The 17,293-nt window shown below is 41.7% G+C and overlaps 1 protein-coding gene across 2 annotated transcripts in view; it reads right to left on the bottom strand.

The window, feature by feature from the left end:
- GLIS3 (GLIS family zinc finger 3) overlaps positions 1-17,293 on the bottom strand; it is a 611,903-nt gene that overhangs the window by 563,862 nt on the left and 30,748 nt on the right. For both annotated transcript variants that reach the window (XM_070431578.1, XM_070431577.1), the window contains exon 2: positions 3,492-3,612. The gene's annotated coding sequence lies outside the window, so the exon portion shown is untranslated. The remainder of the gene's footprint in view (positions 1-3,491; positions 3,613-17,293) is intronic.

Raw genomic sequence — 17,293 nt, forward strand, 5'->3', positions numbered from 1 at the left:
GCCATCAGCCCCTCACACAGACTGGCCAGGCACCCCAGTGGGGACCCCCACCCTGAAGGGGGTGTGACCAGCTGCAAACAGCCATCAGCCCCTCACCCAGGCTGGCCAGGCACCCAAGCGGGACTCCCACCCTGATCCGGATCACCCTTCAGGGCAAACCAGCCGGCCCCACCCGTGCACCAGGCCTCTATCCTATATAATAAAAGGGTAATATGCAAACTGACCCTAACAGCAGAATGACTGGTCACTATGACACACACTGACCACCAGGGGGCTGACGCTCGATGCAGGAGCTGCCCCCTGGTGGTCAGTGCGCTCCCACAGGGGGAGCTCTGCTCAGCCACAAGCCAGGCTGATGGCTGCCAGTACAATGGTGGTGGTGGGAGCCTCTTCTGCCTCCTCAGCAGCGCTAAGGATGTCCGACTGCAGCTTAGGTCTGCTCCCCGCTGGCAAGTGGACATCCCCCGAGGGCTGCCGGGCTGCCAGAGGGATGTCTGATTGCCAGCTTAGGCCCAATCTCCTGGGGAGCCCGGCCTAAGCCAGCAGGTGGTCATCCCCCGAGGGGTCCCAGACTGTGAGAGGGCACAGGCCAGGCTGAGGGACCCCCCCCAAGTGCACAAATTTTTGTGCACTGGGCCTCTAGTAATAATATATAGAAAATTTACTAGACCATTTCTGACCACACAGCCCACTGAGCCGACCCTAATGTACCCCTTGCCACACAGAAATGCTAGATATAATGTAACAAAATATTATCCACATAACCAAATTTGATAAGAAAAAAATAGATCCTCAGGTGCCAAGAATGCCATGAAATCCAGCCAGAAGAGTAAATATGAGCTGATACCAGAAGGAAGCCACAGAAGTTTCTTATGGAGTTATGGGTCCTTTAGGCAAGGGAACTAGTTTCCTAACACCTTCAGAAAGCAAACAAAGAAATGTGACTCCAGGCCTTCAGGAGGGACAGAATGGAACTGAAATCCCTGCATAAACATATCATCTGCCTGGGGTTTTGAGAAAGGAAAAAAAAGTCACTTATAAAAATCAAAACTCTGATCCTACACCACACGCACAGTTTGGATATCTTAATTTATAATACTTTAATGATGTGGAACCTCTAGCTGGTAATATATATATATATATATATATATATATATATATCCCCCTAACATGCAAATAGACTGAACAGCGGAACAACTGAACAACCGAACAACCAGTTGCTATGACGTATGCTGACCACCAGAGGCACATGCGGAACATGGTGGGATGGTGGAGCAGGTGAGCGGGGCGCCAGACCAAGGCTGTCATCAGGGCGAGCCTCTGGTGGTTACTGAAAATTCGTTGCTCCCGGGAGCCGTGGTACCACCGGGTGCTCGCACCTGATGCCGGCACAGGCCCCGCTCGCACCGCTGCTAATCCAGGTTATCTGACTCTAAAGCCAGCCCTCTTTCAATTTAAAAAAAAAATGAGATAAGCAGAGGAGATAGCCAGAGGCCCTGGAGTGAGAGCCAGGAATTCCAGAAACCAGACAGATGATGTGAAGACTAAGGCAGACCAGAACTAAGACAAGAGGGAGTGTTAGGAACCACATCCATCTGGAAGGTGCATGCCACCTAATTATAGCTCTAAATTATTGGTGGTACACGGGAGTGTGGGCTTGGTATTTTTAGGCTGTTTTAATTTTAAGAGAAGTTGAAACCTGGACTTTTGTATGAAATCATTCTGATTTTAAAATACTGTGAAGCTCAAACAGAACATGTCTGCAGGAGGCATGTGGGCTGTTGATACAAATTTGCAATCCCCAGTGTAGACGAATTCGAGAGCAGCAGGGAAGATGCACTGTCGTCAGTAGAGACCTATGCTTCTAGTGTAGACCTACGCATAGAAAGTATTTGGCTAGGGCCCGCGTAAATCATCTTGGCAACAGTTATCGCACATGAACTTTGATGGGTCCATGAAAGGAAGAAGTTGGGATCAGTTAATTTATAACTAGCTTTATTTCCCCCAGGATCACTATGTGCTGTGAAAGCAAAGAAACAACAAAAACTACAGGAGGATAAACAACTTCCATCGTGATCCCTGAGCATGGCAATGAGCAAGGAACCCAAACGGCCTATACATTACTGACTAGGCCAGTGATGGCAAACCTTTTGAGCTTGGCGTGTCAGCATTTTGAAAAACCCTAACTTAACTCTGGTGCCGTGTCACATATAGAAATTTTTTGATATTTGCAACCATAGTAAAACAAAGACATATATATATATTTAAATATATTTTATTGATATTTTACAGAGAGGAAAGGAGAGGGATAGAGAGTTAGAAACATCGATGAGAGAGAAACATCGATCAGCTGCCTCCTGCACACTCCCTACTGGGTATGTGCCTACAACCAAGGTACATGCCCTTGACCGGAATCGAACCTGGGACCCTTGAGTCCGCAGGCCGACACTCTATCCACTGAGCCAAACCAGTTAGGGCAAGACTTATATTTTTGATATTTATTGTATATATTTAAATGCCATTTAACAAAGAAAAATCAACCCCAAAAATGAGTTTGCGTGTCATAGGTTCGCCATCACTGGACTAGGCTGTTCTCCCAAAGAAAATACAGTCAAAAGATAAGTTGATGATGGCCCTTAACTTAATTCAAATTTCCAGTAGAGCATTGTAATCACTTTCAACATGCCAGCAATCATGGGAAAGTTCATCTTTATCTCCTGGTGGGTGCCTTTCCCTAGTGTTTTTTCATCTAAGGAATAGAAAGATGTCACAAACTGTTCTTCCAAGAGAGAAGCTGTCATCAAATAAATGTCTGCTTCCATTTCAGCCCCTCTAACTCTGGCGATGCCTGGAATGGAGAAGTACTTCACAGATTTTTTCAATTTAACCTCCCCCACCTGAACAACAACTAAGTACATGCCTCCGAAATTGTTGGGACATTTTTCCTATGGTGTTCATTAACTCAATTAAATCACAAGCAACTTAGTCACCAAGGCCTTCGGAAGTTATTTTGTGGAGCATATTTCTGATTTGAGGTCCTAGAATTTCTCTTATACTCATCTGTAATTTTTTTTAATATATTTTATTGATTTTTTACAGAGAGGAAGGGAGAGAGATAGAGAGTTAGAAACATCGATGAGAGAGAAACATCGATCAGCTGCCTCCTGCACATCTCCCACTGGGGATGTGCCCGCAACCCAGGTACATGCCCTTGACCGGAATCGAACCTGGGACCCTTCAGTCCGCAGGCCAACGCTCTATCCACTGAGCCAAACCGGTTTCGGCTCATCTGTAATTTTTAAAAGGCATCAGAAGCCAATAGGAGAACTCAATAACAACCTTTGCATATCCTTGGATCAGGGAAAGAGGAATTATTTGATTGCTGTCCTGGACAGCTAGCATGTTTACATGTATTAGTGAGGCTAGGCTAATTCCTGGAACAAATAACCCAGTATTTTGATGTACTAACAGAATGAAAATTTATTTCTTACTTCTGTCACAGGGTGGGGTGAGGGAACGCTGAGTTCTGCTCCAGTGAATTAATCAGGGACTCAGGATCCTTCCATCTTGTGGTTTCATCATCCTCTTACTCCAGGGGTTGGCAAACTTTTCCTGTAAAGGGCCATAGTAAATATTTTAGGTTTTGTGGGCCATATGGTCTCTATCACAACTATTCAACTCTGCCACTGTAACACAAACCAACCATAGACAATGTGTATATGAATGAGCATGCTGTGTTCCAATAAAACTTTATTTACAAAAACAGGCAATGGGCTTCAGTTTGCCAAACCCTGCTCTAAAGACCTTGTTTCTCTCTGCATTCAGACAGTGGGTAGAGAAAGAGTGAGTACTATGGAAGAGGCACATGTAAAATTAATGCCTATTCCCATACAACTGTCATGAAGATTATACTAAACAATGTTTGTAAAGTGCTTAGTGCAAAGGTCAGTATATAGAAGTTGCTTGATAAATGGCACTGTCGTCTTTATTTTTTTATGCAGAAACTGTTATGCCCAGATTTCAGGATCCCCAAAAAACCACATCAGGGAGCCAGCCATGTCCGATGCAAAAGCATAAGAGTCTTTATTCGAGCTAGCTCGGCTCCCCCACCTTGCCGACACAGCAGCAGGAAGCAGAGAGAGAGATAACTCTGTGTGGAGATGGGTTATATAGGCGGAGTTGGAGTAAGGGGATGAGAAAGGACTGTGCTCTGCCAATTGGCCAGGCACAAGTCGGTGTCTTGTTCCTGGGTGTGGCTAGCAGAGGCTTAGACTTCCAGGAAGAAGCTCCTTGCCAAGCACGTGGCCAAGGTAAGATGGAGCACTTACCCTGGGGCAAGGTGGAGGGCGTAGCCCTTACCCTGGGGCAAGGTGGAGGGCCTAGCCCTCGCCCTTTCAGAAACAAAGTACCTTTGGTATTTACAGGAGGAAGTGGTCATACTGAGGGAGATCAGGAAAGGTTACAGTTGATTTTCTGAAGGAGAACAAGGTTTTAACAACCAGAAGTAGGGGAACAGCTTGAGCAATTGTGTCGCAGCTGGAAGCATTGTAGGTTTAGTAAGCGTGTGCAGTTCAGTTTGGCTGTTAACAACATGGGGTTTTGTGAAGGAATTGTGGGACGTAAATTTGGAAAGCTAAGAATGCTATCAACACCAGGTTTGAAGTTCAGTGGCAACAGAGCCACTGAAAATTGTTGAGAATACATACTAGTATACATGCAAGTCCTGTGTTCCAAAAATCCTGTTTGTAAATTTGTTGTGTGAAACACAGACTATGTTTTCTAACATAGTATATGAAATGGGCGTTAGAGTCCCAGATTAGTCAACAGAAGCTTGTTTATCAGGTGTTTATAACTTGTAACTATCTGCGAAGGAGAACTGTTTTACCCAACCAGCATGCCCAGAAAATTATTCTGCTATAGAGCCATATAAATGTTGCTCTAATTATCATTGTCTTAATCTAAAATAAGCTTTCCTAAAAAAGTTCCTCAGTTAATCTATACAGAGATTTACGCCAACTATTGAAATTCCTGGAAGAGTATGCATAATAAATATAAACACAATTTTTTGCCAGCTCATTTGTATACTGAGAAATGATTTGCATAAAGGTAGAACCATGAAGTCAAAAGTGTGTTTAGCTGGGCCTTCATTTCTAGATCCCTAAAAAGAAGTACTTACCCATAATTGATGCAAGCCTGTTGGCTTATTTGTCAGAATCCATCTGTGTTGAAAGCATTGGCTTTAACTGCCTTCTGTGCAGGAATCCCTTCTTCCACCTGCTGCTGGAGAAACCTGTTCTGATATTCAAGTAAGGTCTACCTAAATTGCAGTTGAGTGGAAGCCTCAAAATTAGAGGACCCAAGACCAGTGCCTCATTCTAACAGTTAATGTTAACAGTCATTTATTTATTCCACAAATATTTATGAGTATCTGCTATGTGCCAAATACTGCACTGGCAACAGAGGAAGTAGAGACAGTCCACTTGAAACAGTGTTTACACTATCATATTATAATTTATTCCGAAGAGATAATATCTGAGCTGAGATGCTAAAACAAACAGAAGTTTTACAGAGAATGGGAGGCCAACATCTCAGGTAAGGAGACCAGGAAATATCCAAGGCATTTGATCACAGAACATTGTTGCATATTCAACAAGTATTTTGCTAAGTGGATGGGTGGATGTGAAGAAACCTTCCTTGGAAGCCCAATATTGTCCTCTACCCGAGGTAAGTCAGTCAGTCCTTCTTCCTTACAGATCTCCAGTGTGGTTTGTAGTTTTATCCCAATTCTACCTCTGGCTCTCCAGAAGACACGCTGACTTTTTCTGATTTCGTTTAAGTTAAAAATTTTAAATCTTGACAATGAAGGGTTTTCATCCTAATGCACAGCTTAAGGAAATGAGATGCTGAATATAACCCCATCCCCACATACCCACTGTAAGTTCAGTGCTGACCTGTGTGCTGGGGAGAGATGCCACCAGATGTGATTGGGCCACTGAGAAATACTAATCTCCCTGGAGAATCAAGATTTGTATTCGAGAAGTAAATCAGAACCAAGCCAGCAAGAACCAAATTGTCTGATTTGGATTAAAAGTTATACAAGAATTTGGATTGCTCACAGTCATTAATGCAGCTGAAGCTCGGAGTTCTGTCTCTCATAGACAATTCTCTGAAACACTTTGTAGAGATAAACTTTGCTAGTTGACGGGGTTTGAATGTGGCCAACCTAAAAAATTTCTGCAGTTTCCTCCTTTCCACAAGGGTTTGCCTGGCCTGGGAGACACTTTCTTTGCTTACTTCTTTCCTTCTTCTCCTTATCCCACCCCCTCACTTTCCCTCTCCCCATTGTCTGTTTCATACCCAGAATTACAACTAATTGTACAAATTGAAGGAGATTATGAAACTCAAGGGAAGGAGACAGATGCAAGGAATGCTGGGTAAAATCACAGAGTGATAAATCAAAAAGCAGAGTTTCAAGGAGCTGAGAAGATTCTCATTTCTAATAACAACATACCCCACAGAAATACAAATGATTGTTAAAAAATACTATGGACAGCTCTACTCCAACAAACTAGACAACCTGGAGGAAATGGACATATTCCTAGAAAAATACAACATTCCAAAACTCAATCAGGAAGAATCTAAAAATCTCAATAAGCCAATAACTATGGAAGAAATTGAAGCAGTCATCAAAAAGCTTCCAGCAAACAAAAGCCCAGGACCAGACGGCTTCACAGGGGAGTTTTACCAAACATTCAAGGAAGAACTAAAACCTATCCTCCTCAGACTACTACAAAAAATTCAAGAGGAAGGAACTCTTCCAAGCTCATTCTATGAAGTCAGCATCACCCTAATACCAAAACCAGGTAAAGACAACACAATGAAAGAGAATTACAGGCCAATATCCCTCATGAACATAGATGCCAAAATCCTCAACAAAATATTAGCAAATTGGATCCAGCAGTACATCAGAAAGATCATACACCATGACCAAGTAGAATTTATCCCAGGGATACAAGGATGGTACAATATCCGCAAATCAATAAACGTGATACACCACATAAACAAATTGAAAGAAAAAAACCACATGGTCATATCAATTGATGCAGAAAAAGCGTTTGACAAAATCCAACACCCATTTTTGATAAAAACTCTCAGCAAGGTGGGAATAGAAGGATCATACCTCAACATAATAAAAGCCATATATGACAGGCCCACAGCCAACATCATACTCAATGGACAAAAACTAACACCATTTCCCCTAAGAACAGGAACAAGACAGGGATGCCCACTCTCACCACTCCTGTTCAACACAGTACTGGAAGTATTAGCCATTGCAATTAGACAAGAAGAAGAAATTAAAGGCATCCAAATTGGAAAAGAGGAAGTAAAACTGTCCTTATTTGCAGACGACATGATATTATACATACAAAACCCTAGAGACTCCATCAAAAAACTACTAGACTTAATACATGAATTTGGCAATATAGCAGGATACAAAATTAACCCCAAGAAATCTATGGCATTTCTATACACCAATAGTGAACTTTCAGAAAGAGAGATTATAAAAACAATCCCATTTACCATCACACCAAAAAAATTAAGCTACCTAGGAATAAACTTAACTAAAGAGGTAAAAGACCTCTACTCAGAAAACTACAGGACATTGAAAAAAGAGATAGAGGAAGACATAAACAGATGGAAGAACATAACGTGTTCATGGATTGGTAGAATCAACATCATTAAAATGTCCATACCACCCAAAGCAATCTATAAATTCAACGCACTTCCCATTAAAATACCAACGGCATACTTCACAGATCTAGAACGAACTCTCCAAAAATTCATCTGGAATAAAAAAAAGACCCCGAATAGCTGCAGCAATCCTGAGAAAGAACAAAGTAGGTGGGATCTCAATACCAGATATCAAGCTGTATTACAAAGCCACTGTTCTCAAAACTGCCTGGTACTGGCACAAGAACAGACATATAGATCAATGGAATAGAATAGAGAGCCCAGAAATCGGCCCGAACCAATATGCTTAATTAATATTTGACAAAGGAGGCAAGAACATACAATGGAGCCAAGATAGTCTCTTCAATAAATGGTGTTGGGAAAATTGGATAGATATATGCAAGAAAATGAAACTAGACCACTAACTTACACCATACACAAAAATAAACTCAAAATGGATAAAGGACTTAAATGTAACACGGGAAACCATAAAAATTCTAGAAGAATCCAAAGGCAACAAAATCTCAGACATATGCCGAAGCAATTTCTTCACTGATACAGCTCCTAGGGCACTTGAAACTAAAGAGAAAATGAACAAATGGGACTACATCAAAATAAAAACCTTCTGCACAGCAAAAGAAACCATCAACAAAACAACAAGAAAACCCACTGCGTGGGAAAACATATTTGCCAATGTCATATCTGATAAGGGCCTAATCTCCAAAATTTATAGGGAACTCATACAACTTAACAAAAGGAAGATAAACAATCCAATCAAAAAATGGGCAAAGGATCTAAACAGACACCTTTCAAAAGAGGACATTCAGAAAGCCAAGAGACATATGAAAACATGCTCAAAGTCACTAATCATCCGAGAGATGCAAATCAAAACAACAATGAGGTACCATCTCACACCTGTCAGACTGGATATCATCAACAAATCAACAAACGACAAGTGCTGGAGAGGATGTGGAGAAAAAGGAACCCTTGTGCACTGCTGGTGGGAATGCAGACTGGTGCAGCCACTATGGAAGACAGTATGGAGTTTCCTCAAAAAACTAAAAATGGAACTCCCATTTGACCCTGTGACCCCACTTCTAGGAATATATCTCAAGAAACCAGAAACACCAATCAGAAAGGATATATGCACCCATAGTTCATAGCAGCACAATTCACCATAGCTAAGATCTGGAAACAGCTTAAGTGCCCATCAGTAGATGAATGGATTAGAAAACTGTGGTACATCTATATGATGGAATACTATGCTGCTGTAAAAAAGAAGGAACTCTTACCATTTGCAACGGCATGGATGGAACTGGAGAGCATTATGCTAAGTGAAATAAGCCAGTCAATGAAGGAAAAATACCACATGATCTCACTCATTCATGGATAATAAAGACCATTATAAACTTATGAACAATAATAGATACAGAGGCAGAGCTGCCTCAAACAGATTGTCAAACTGCAGCGGGAAGGCCGGGGAGGGTTGGGGGGCAAGAGGGAGGCGGGTAAGAGATCAACCGAAGGACTTGTATGCCTGCATATAAGCATAACCAATGGACATAAGACACTGGGGGGTAGGGGAGGCCAGGGGATTGTCAAGGGCAGGGAAAAAAAGGAGACATATGTAATACCCTTTGTAATACTTTAAGCAATAAAAAAAAAGGAGTATGGCAATTTGCCAAGGCATAAATAAAGACAAAAAAATAAAAAATAAAATAAAAAAGATTCTCATTTCTTCACTTTAGTGTGGGAAGTATGCCTCAGCTTGCCAGACAAATGTCCCTTTGCCTTCTCTGGGTCTACTGACCCTTGTCACAGGACCCTCAAAAGGCATCCTCTTAAAAAGGTTCTTTGGTATTAAGTTTATATGATCCGGTATTTAAAGACAGATTTTCCATGCCACTGAAAAGGGTCTTATATTTAAATCTCTTCAAAGAGACTGAGACAATAACCTGTAACAAAAATCTCCTCCCAGATTTTCTGTGGACTGTAGTTACCTCAAGAATATTGGTGAAAATGTGAATACTTTTAAAAAGCTCATCAGTGATTCACACGTTGGGGCTGATTTTTTTTTTTTTTTTTTACTACAGATGCTCCTAGACTTATAATGGGGTTCCATCCTGATAAACCCATCCTAAGTTGAAAATATAGAAATTGGAGGAATCGAAGATGGCGACATAGGTAAACACCGGAGACTGCCGCCGTGGACAACCACTTCAAAAATACAACTAAAAGTCGGAGCGGACATCAACCAGAACCACGGGAAGGCTGGCTGAGGAGAGTCTCTTCAACTAGAAGCAAAAACAACAGCATTCCGACGCTCAGCGGAGGCGCAGTGTGGAAAATTTAAAGGTACGGCGGTGCGGTGGTGAGGGTGCGCGCGCAAAGCGGGCTGGCGGCTGAGGGCTCGATTGTCGTTTTCAATCAGGAGCGAGTCTCAGACTCTGGGCTACAGATCCGGGCGAGTCTCTAGGGACCCAGACTCAAACGGGAGAAGCGGGACTGTCTGGCTACAGCCCCTCCGAGGTTTGCAGCGATTGCTGGGACAGAGAGGCAGAGCCCCTGGGGACGGACTGAGAGCGGCCATAGCTGCTCCCTCCCCCCGCCCTGTTGAGCCCGCCCCGCCCAAACCCTGCGCACAGCCATTTGCCGATCGCCTCAGGCAAGGGCTGGACTAGTGCCTCCCCTGAGGACTGAAGTTTTCCCACAGCTGATTTCCACCGCCAGTCGGCCTGGTGGTCAAATCCCTCTAGTGTTAACTACAACAATTAAGGCTTGGCTAGAACAAGACTGCGCACAGAGACCACAAGGGGGTGCACCAAGAAAGCATAAAAGATGCGGAGACAAAAAAACATGACAGAAATGGAGGATATGGAGCTAAGAATCGCAATTTTGAGGGCTTGCCATAAATTTGTGCAGAGCCTCACGAAAACTAATGAGACCCTCAATGCTACGATAAAGAAATTAGAAAGTAAGCATACACGGACTGAAATAAAGAATATTATACCCAATAGCAGACCAGAGGAGCACAAGAATCAAAACAAAGATTCGACAAAAAACACCCAATTGGAAAAGCAAAATGAAAAAAGAATCCGAAAGTGTGAAGATAGTGTAAGGAGCCTCTGGGACAGCTTTAAGCGGACTAATATCAGAGTCATTGGAGTGCCAGAAGATGAGAGACAGCAAGATATTGAAAACCTATTTCAAGAAATAATGGCAGAAAACTTCCCCCACCTGGAGAAAGAAATGGACTTACAGGTCCAAGAAGCGCAGAGAACCCCAAACAAAAGGAATCCAAAGAGGACCACACCAAGACACATCATCATTAAAATGCCAAGAGCAAAAGACAAAGAGAAAATCTTAAAAGCAGCAAGAGAAAGAGGCTCAATTACTTACAAGGGAATACCCATACGACTGTCAGCTGATTTCTCAACAGAAACTTTGCAGGCCAGAAGGGAATGGCAAGAAATATTCAAAGTGCTGAATACCAAGAACCTACAACCAAGATTACTTTATCCAGCAAAGCTATCATTCAGAATTGAAGGTCAGATAAAGAGCTTCACAGATAAGGAAAAACTAAAGGAGTTCATCACCGCCAAACCAGTATTATATGAAATGCTGAAAGGTATCCTTTAAGAAGAGGAAGAAGAAGAAAAAGGTAAAGATACAAATTATGAACAACAAATATGCATCTATCAACAAATGAATCTAAGAATCAAGTGAATAAATAACCTGATGTACAGAATGAACTGGTGACTATAATGAATCAGGGACATAGAAAGGGAATGGACTGACTATTCTTGGGGGAAAAGGGGTGTGGGAGATGCGGGAAGTGACTGGACAAAAATCATGCACCTATGGATGAACTCAGTGGGTGGGGAGTGAGGGTGGAGGGTGGGGTGGGAGCTGGAAGGAGGGGAGTTACGGGGGGAAAAAAGAGGAACAAATGTAATAATCTGAACAATAAAGATTTAAAAAAAAAAAAAAGAAAGAAAAAAGAAAATATAGAAATTGAAATGCATTTAATACACCTAACCTACTGAACATCATAGTTTCGCCTAGGCCACCTAAACATGCTCAGAACACTGAGATTAGCCTCCAGTTGGGCAAAATCACCTAACACAAAGCCCCTTTTATAATAAAGTATTGAATATCTCATGTAATTTATTAAACACTAGAGGTCCAGTGCACAAAATTCGTGCACTTGGGGGGGGGGGGGGTTCCCCTCAGTCTGGCCTGCACCCTCTTGCACTCCGGGAGCTCTCGGGGAATGTCCGACTGACGGCTTAGGCCCACTAGGGCCTAAGCCAGCAGTCGGACATCCTTAGCACTGCCGCAGAAGTGGGAGAGGCTCCCATCACTGCCGCTACGTTCACTGGCCATGAGCCTGGCTTCTGGCTGAGCAGCGCTCCCCCTGTGGGAACGCACTGACCACCAGGGGGCAGCTCCTGCATTGAGTGTCTGCTCCCTGGTGGTCAGTGCGTGTCATAGCAACCGGTCATTCTGCCGCTTGGTGGTTTTGCATATTAGCCTTTTATTATATAGGATATCACTTTCAAACCATTATAATGTCAAAAAATTGTAAATCAAACCATTGTAAATCAGGGACCATCTATATAGAAAAAGCCTTAGATATTTGGTATATCTTTAGACCCAACAATGCTTCTGCCACGAATTTAGGTATAAACATAGATGAAACTATGAAGAGGATCATCAGAGCTTTGTTCATAGTATAAAAAAATTGGAAAAAACTGTAGAGAAATGTTTAATCTATATTATGGAATACTATGCACAGAAAGTGGTATTATAGAAAAATATTAAAGACAAGGGAGATATTTGTAACATATTAAGTTTAAAAGTTGGTTTTAAATTAATATACACTATATTCTCATGCTAATAGGAAATACAATAAAAATTGTAACCTCATAAAGTTCACATTCTTCCTCCCCCCACCTCCAAAGTGAACTCAGTCTTTGTCTGCCCCAGTTCCCAATGTCACTGCTGCCATGACCCTCAAGCTACCTATACGATTACCATCCATGACATCTTGCTTTAAGTTCTGTTTTTCTCAAATTCTTTGAGTTTTGTCATATGTAATTAGAATAATGGAGAAAGATGGAACTAAAGAGAAAAAGACTTCCATCTAAAGGATAACTACATGTATATAATAAAGTGTTGAACTATAGAGAAAAGGATCTTGAGGTGGGGGAGAGAAAGAGTTTTTTAGGGGGTGTGAGAACAGCACCAAGGTGGGAGGAAATGGGATAGAAGAGGAAAGAGTTGTAAAAACTTACTATAGAAATATAGTGGCAAATAAAGAATTTGAGTTCTTTTTTTTTTTTTTTAAATATATTTTATTATTTTTTACAGAGAGGAAGGGAGAGAGACAGAGAGTTAGAAACATCGATGAGAGAGAAACATCGATCAGCTGCCTCCTGCACACCTCCTACTGGGGATGTGCCCGCAACCCAGGTACATGCCCTTGACTGGGATCAAACCTGGGACCCTTGAGTCGGCAGGCCGACGCTCTATCCACTGAGCCAAACCGGTTTCGGCAAGAATTTGAGTTCTTTAAATACTAATTTTGCTTGCTGGCCCCAAAACTGTATGAGGGGCTTGGATTTATTAGGGTATATTTATATGCACATCCACAAAGAAGACTACAGGTTTCTCCAGCAAGACATTAATATGATTACATATCTATATTTTCTAAATATTTTAGTTGTGTGTCTGTATAAATAATTGCTTTCATTTACTCCTCAAGTACCTCCATGAAGTAGGCATCATGGTGAGACCTGTTTTATAGGTAAGGAAACTGAGGCATGCAAAGAGAGGTTTGGCAACTGGCCTAAAGTCACTCAGCCAGTAGTTGAAGAGATAGGATATGACCCCAAGCAATCTGACTCTGGACCAGTTCACCCCATAATCAACAACAGGGAGTTCTGATGACAAGGAGACCAATGCTCACGTTTCTAAGGAGGTGAAATGAGCCAAGTAGATTGTGAGATAGTGAGGCAGTGTGAAGTTTTTTACCCCAATCCCAGTCCTACTTCAGAAACAAGAGACTATCTTGAATTTGGTGTTTATCACTTTCTTGCATGTTTTGTTCAATCCTCTAACATATGTAGATTTTCATTAGACATAGCACTGTCTGGCCTACTTTGAAGAATTATATACAGGGGTCTAATGTGGGGGAAAAAATGTACTCAATGGTCAATTTTGGTCCCTCTCAAGCTCAATCTATTGTCTCTTCAACATGCTTTCATCTTTTTTATCCCTTTGTCTCTTTGCATTCTGAGTGTGAATTCTTTAGTACTATCTTCCAATTCATTAATTCTCCCTACAAGGATAAAATTTATATATCAAAGACTTTTTTTTTTCTATTTTTCCAGAATTTCCAATTTATCCTTTTTCACTTCAGGTTTCATTTCTATTACTTTTGTCATACAATTTCTTACTTTCAATAATGTTATGTCTTCCTTTTTCTCCTTGAATATCTTAAAATTTTTGTCAGGTAAATTAATGAATGAATCAATCTCATTTATAGTGAATTCAGGTCTTTCCTACCATTAGATTCCTCTTTGCCGTCTCTCTTTCTAAGAGTTTTGAAGTTGCCTCTACTTGGTGCCCCAGAACCCAATGAAGAGCACAACCTCATAAGAACAGCTTAGAGATACCCTGTGGTGATAACTGGAGCATTGCCCATCTCGTCACTGAGTCAGCAGGCAGCTTGGCTCAGCTGCTGGCCAAACCATTGGGCCTGTGTCCAAATCAGGCATGTGCCAGGATGCACAGCTCCAAGTATTAGTTGGAAGCAGGTTTTTTTTCCCTCCTAATCGTCTTTTATGAGACATTGAGTGCATTCCAGCACCTGGCTTCAAGTCACAATCCCGTGTTCAATCCTCCAACTCCCATGGAGCATTTTTGAGTCCCTGTTACCTGAAAGAGCCAAGCTCCTGACTGTTACTGCCTGCTTCCAGACCCAGAACTCAGCAAGCCTGTAACTCCAGCCCACTCACCACCTACACTGTTTGTTCATTTCTGACATACAGGAATATTTATCTTATATCTTTAGTCCACTGAAGCAATATATAACCAATGTTTAACCTAATAAAATTTTACTATTTAATTTATGAGAGCTGCAATAACAGAAGATTCCATTTCATGTTATTTGTTTTCTTTTTTCATGTTTTATCTATCAAATCTGCATGTTAGAGCAGAGAGGGATGTGTCAAAATACTACTTAACTTTTCTAACTTGACGAGAAGTCTGGTCTCTCCCATAAAAGTTAATTCCCATTCATGATAAGTTAGAAGAAAAATAAACATTGAAGATGCAGGGTTCTTAAAATCAGAGAGAAAGGTCAAAGGAAAGAAGTGTTACCCAACTGTTAAACAGACTAAACTGAGAGCAATGGTGGAGAAGGAAATAACCAGGGTTGAAAAGGAGGGTAAGAAGGGATTAAAGGAATCAAAAGGAAGCTGTTTAGAAAACTTATTTGCCAAACATGTTTCTAGAGACAACTTCAAGAAGTGAATGTGAGGTCCAGGGAAAGGAATAATAAGCTTATATGTCAAGTGATTGCAAAGAAAGCAGATTTGACCTAAACTCTGGATTGCCCTGGGAACTCATCAGGAAGGTCCTTGTTTTTCCTAAGTGCAACAGGAAATAGCTGGGTTCAAAGAAGTAGGTTCAAAGAAGCCGGTTTATGTTAATCAATCTCAGGTTGACACTCTATAGTTCTGCTATGTGTGTCCCTTCCTGTCTGTTGTCTGGCTGTAGAGGTTCTATCCAAAGCTTCTCCACAAAGGCTCGAGGAGACTTGACTCCCTGAAGCTGTGTGAGGTGCTGGTGATTGACCACAGAGGAACCCTAGAAAGGGTTAAGAGATAGGGGCATGGGAGAAAGAAGAGAACTCTCTTGATCTGGTGGTTGATCACTGGATGATGATCAGAAGAAACTGATGGGAACTGATTGTTTGAAATGTGATCTTGGGTTTTCTTACTCAACTCAGGATGCCCTCCCATCAATCAGCATCTCAAGCATACAAAGACTCTTCTGCAAAATAATATATACCACTTCTGTTGATTCACAAGAGCATCCTAATAATTACTATGCTTCACAATAATAAAGACACCTAAGGAATGCCCTTTTGTTCCCTCATCAGAGGTGATATGTAATCACATGCTAAGTTTTCGCTTTGCCTTTCTGTCTTGGTTAGCATCATTATCTTTTTTTTTTTTTTAATCCTCACTGAAAGATATTTTTTCCTTTTTTTTTTTAGAGAGAGAGTAGAAGGGAGGAAGGTAGGGGAGGAGAGAGAAACATTGATGTGAGAGAGACACATAGATTGGTTGCTCCCTGCAAGTGCCCCAGTAGGAGCCCAGGATTGAACCTGCAACCCAGCTACGTGCCCTTGACTGGGAACTGAACCCAAGACCCTTCGATGTGTGGACTGACGCTCTAACCATTGAACACACCGGCCCGGGCAGCATCATTATCTCAATTATCTTCCTGTTCACACATTTTTCTTGAATGAACAGGAATGATGAGCTCTTGGCTTTAGTCTATATGCCATATGTGTATCATTAAGCCAAACTTAGCAATTCCATTAGCCTCTTCTTTCCAGTAACTTCAAATTCATCTGTGTAAAGCAAAACATTTAGCTGCTGGACGTGACTTCACAAGTCTGGTATTCCAATCACCTTGTCAGTTATCATAAAGAAAGCAAGACATTCCAACATTAGAAGTCTGGCTTCCTCTCCCTTCAGATGAACTCATAAGAAGACAAAGCCCTGGTGCAGGGATCCTCAAAGTACGGCCCGCCGAAAACATCTATCCAGCCCGCCAGGTGTTTTTGCCGCCACTGCCTGTCCTGCTTAGCAGCCGACTCATCCTGGGCCCGCAGTGCACATGTGTGGAATGTCTGAGGGACAGTGAACTGGCCCCCTGTTTAAAAAGTTTGAGGACCTCTGCCCTGGTGTATATGGAACCAGTGACATCTGCATTCCCTGCAGATACACCCTCTCACTCTAGTCCAGGCTTTGCTGCATCTGAAGATTAAAAATTGCTGTCAGTTTTTATTACAAAATTGCTTTAAAGATTTTATGCTTGGATAAACTACCTGAAAAGAATTGAATAAAAACCTTCTTATGAGCTCTGATTTAGCTCCTTCCTCCCAGGATGCCAAAATATCTCACCAAAAACATGAGGATTTAAAATATATATAAGGCTACTTATTGTTTATCTGACCTGTTCCCTTGGAGTTTTACTCACAGATGTTAGTTGGTTGCATTTTGTTATTTTAATCATCATGTGCCATCTCTGGGGAATATGAAAAGCAGGGAAATTCAGGCATAGCCTTACAGTTCAGTGTGGTGTGGGAGAAAAGGCACAGGATCTGTTTCTTAGTCTCTCTGGATCTCAGTTTACTCATCTGTTCAATCAGAAACACAGTGTTTATCTCACAGGGGCTGAAAAAAAAAGTATAACATCTTTGAAAAATGTAGTAGAGTATTTTTCATATGTTAATAATAGAAACATAGAGTGATACAGCAGG

This window comes from Myotis yumanensis, unplaced genomic scaffold (genome assembly GCF_028538775.1).
Source record: "Myotis yumanensis isolate MYYU_CA2020_CCGP unplaced genomic scaffold, mMyoYum1.0.hap1 SCAF_12, whole genome shotgun sequence".
Classification (NCBI taxonomy): Eukaryota; Metazoa; Chordata; class Mammalia; order Chiroptera; family Vespertilionidae; genus Myotis; species Myotis yumanensis.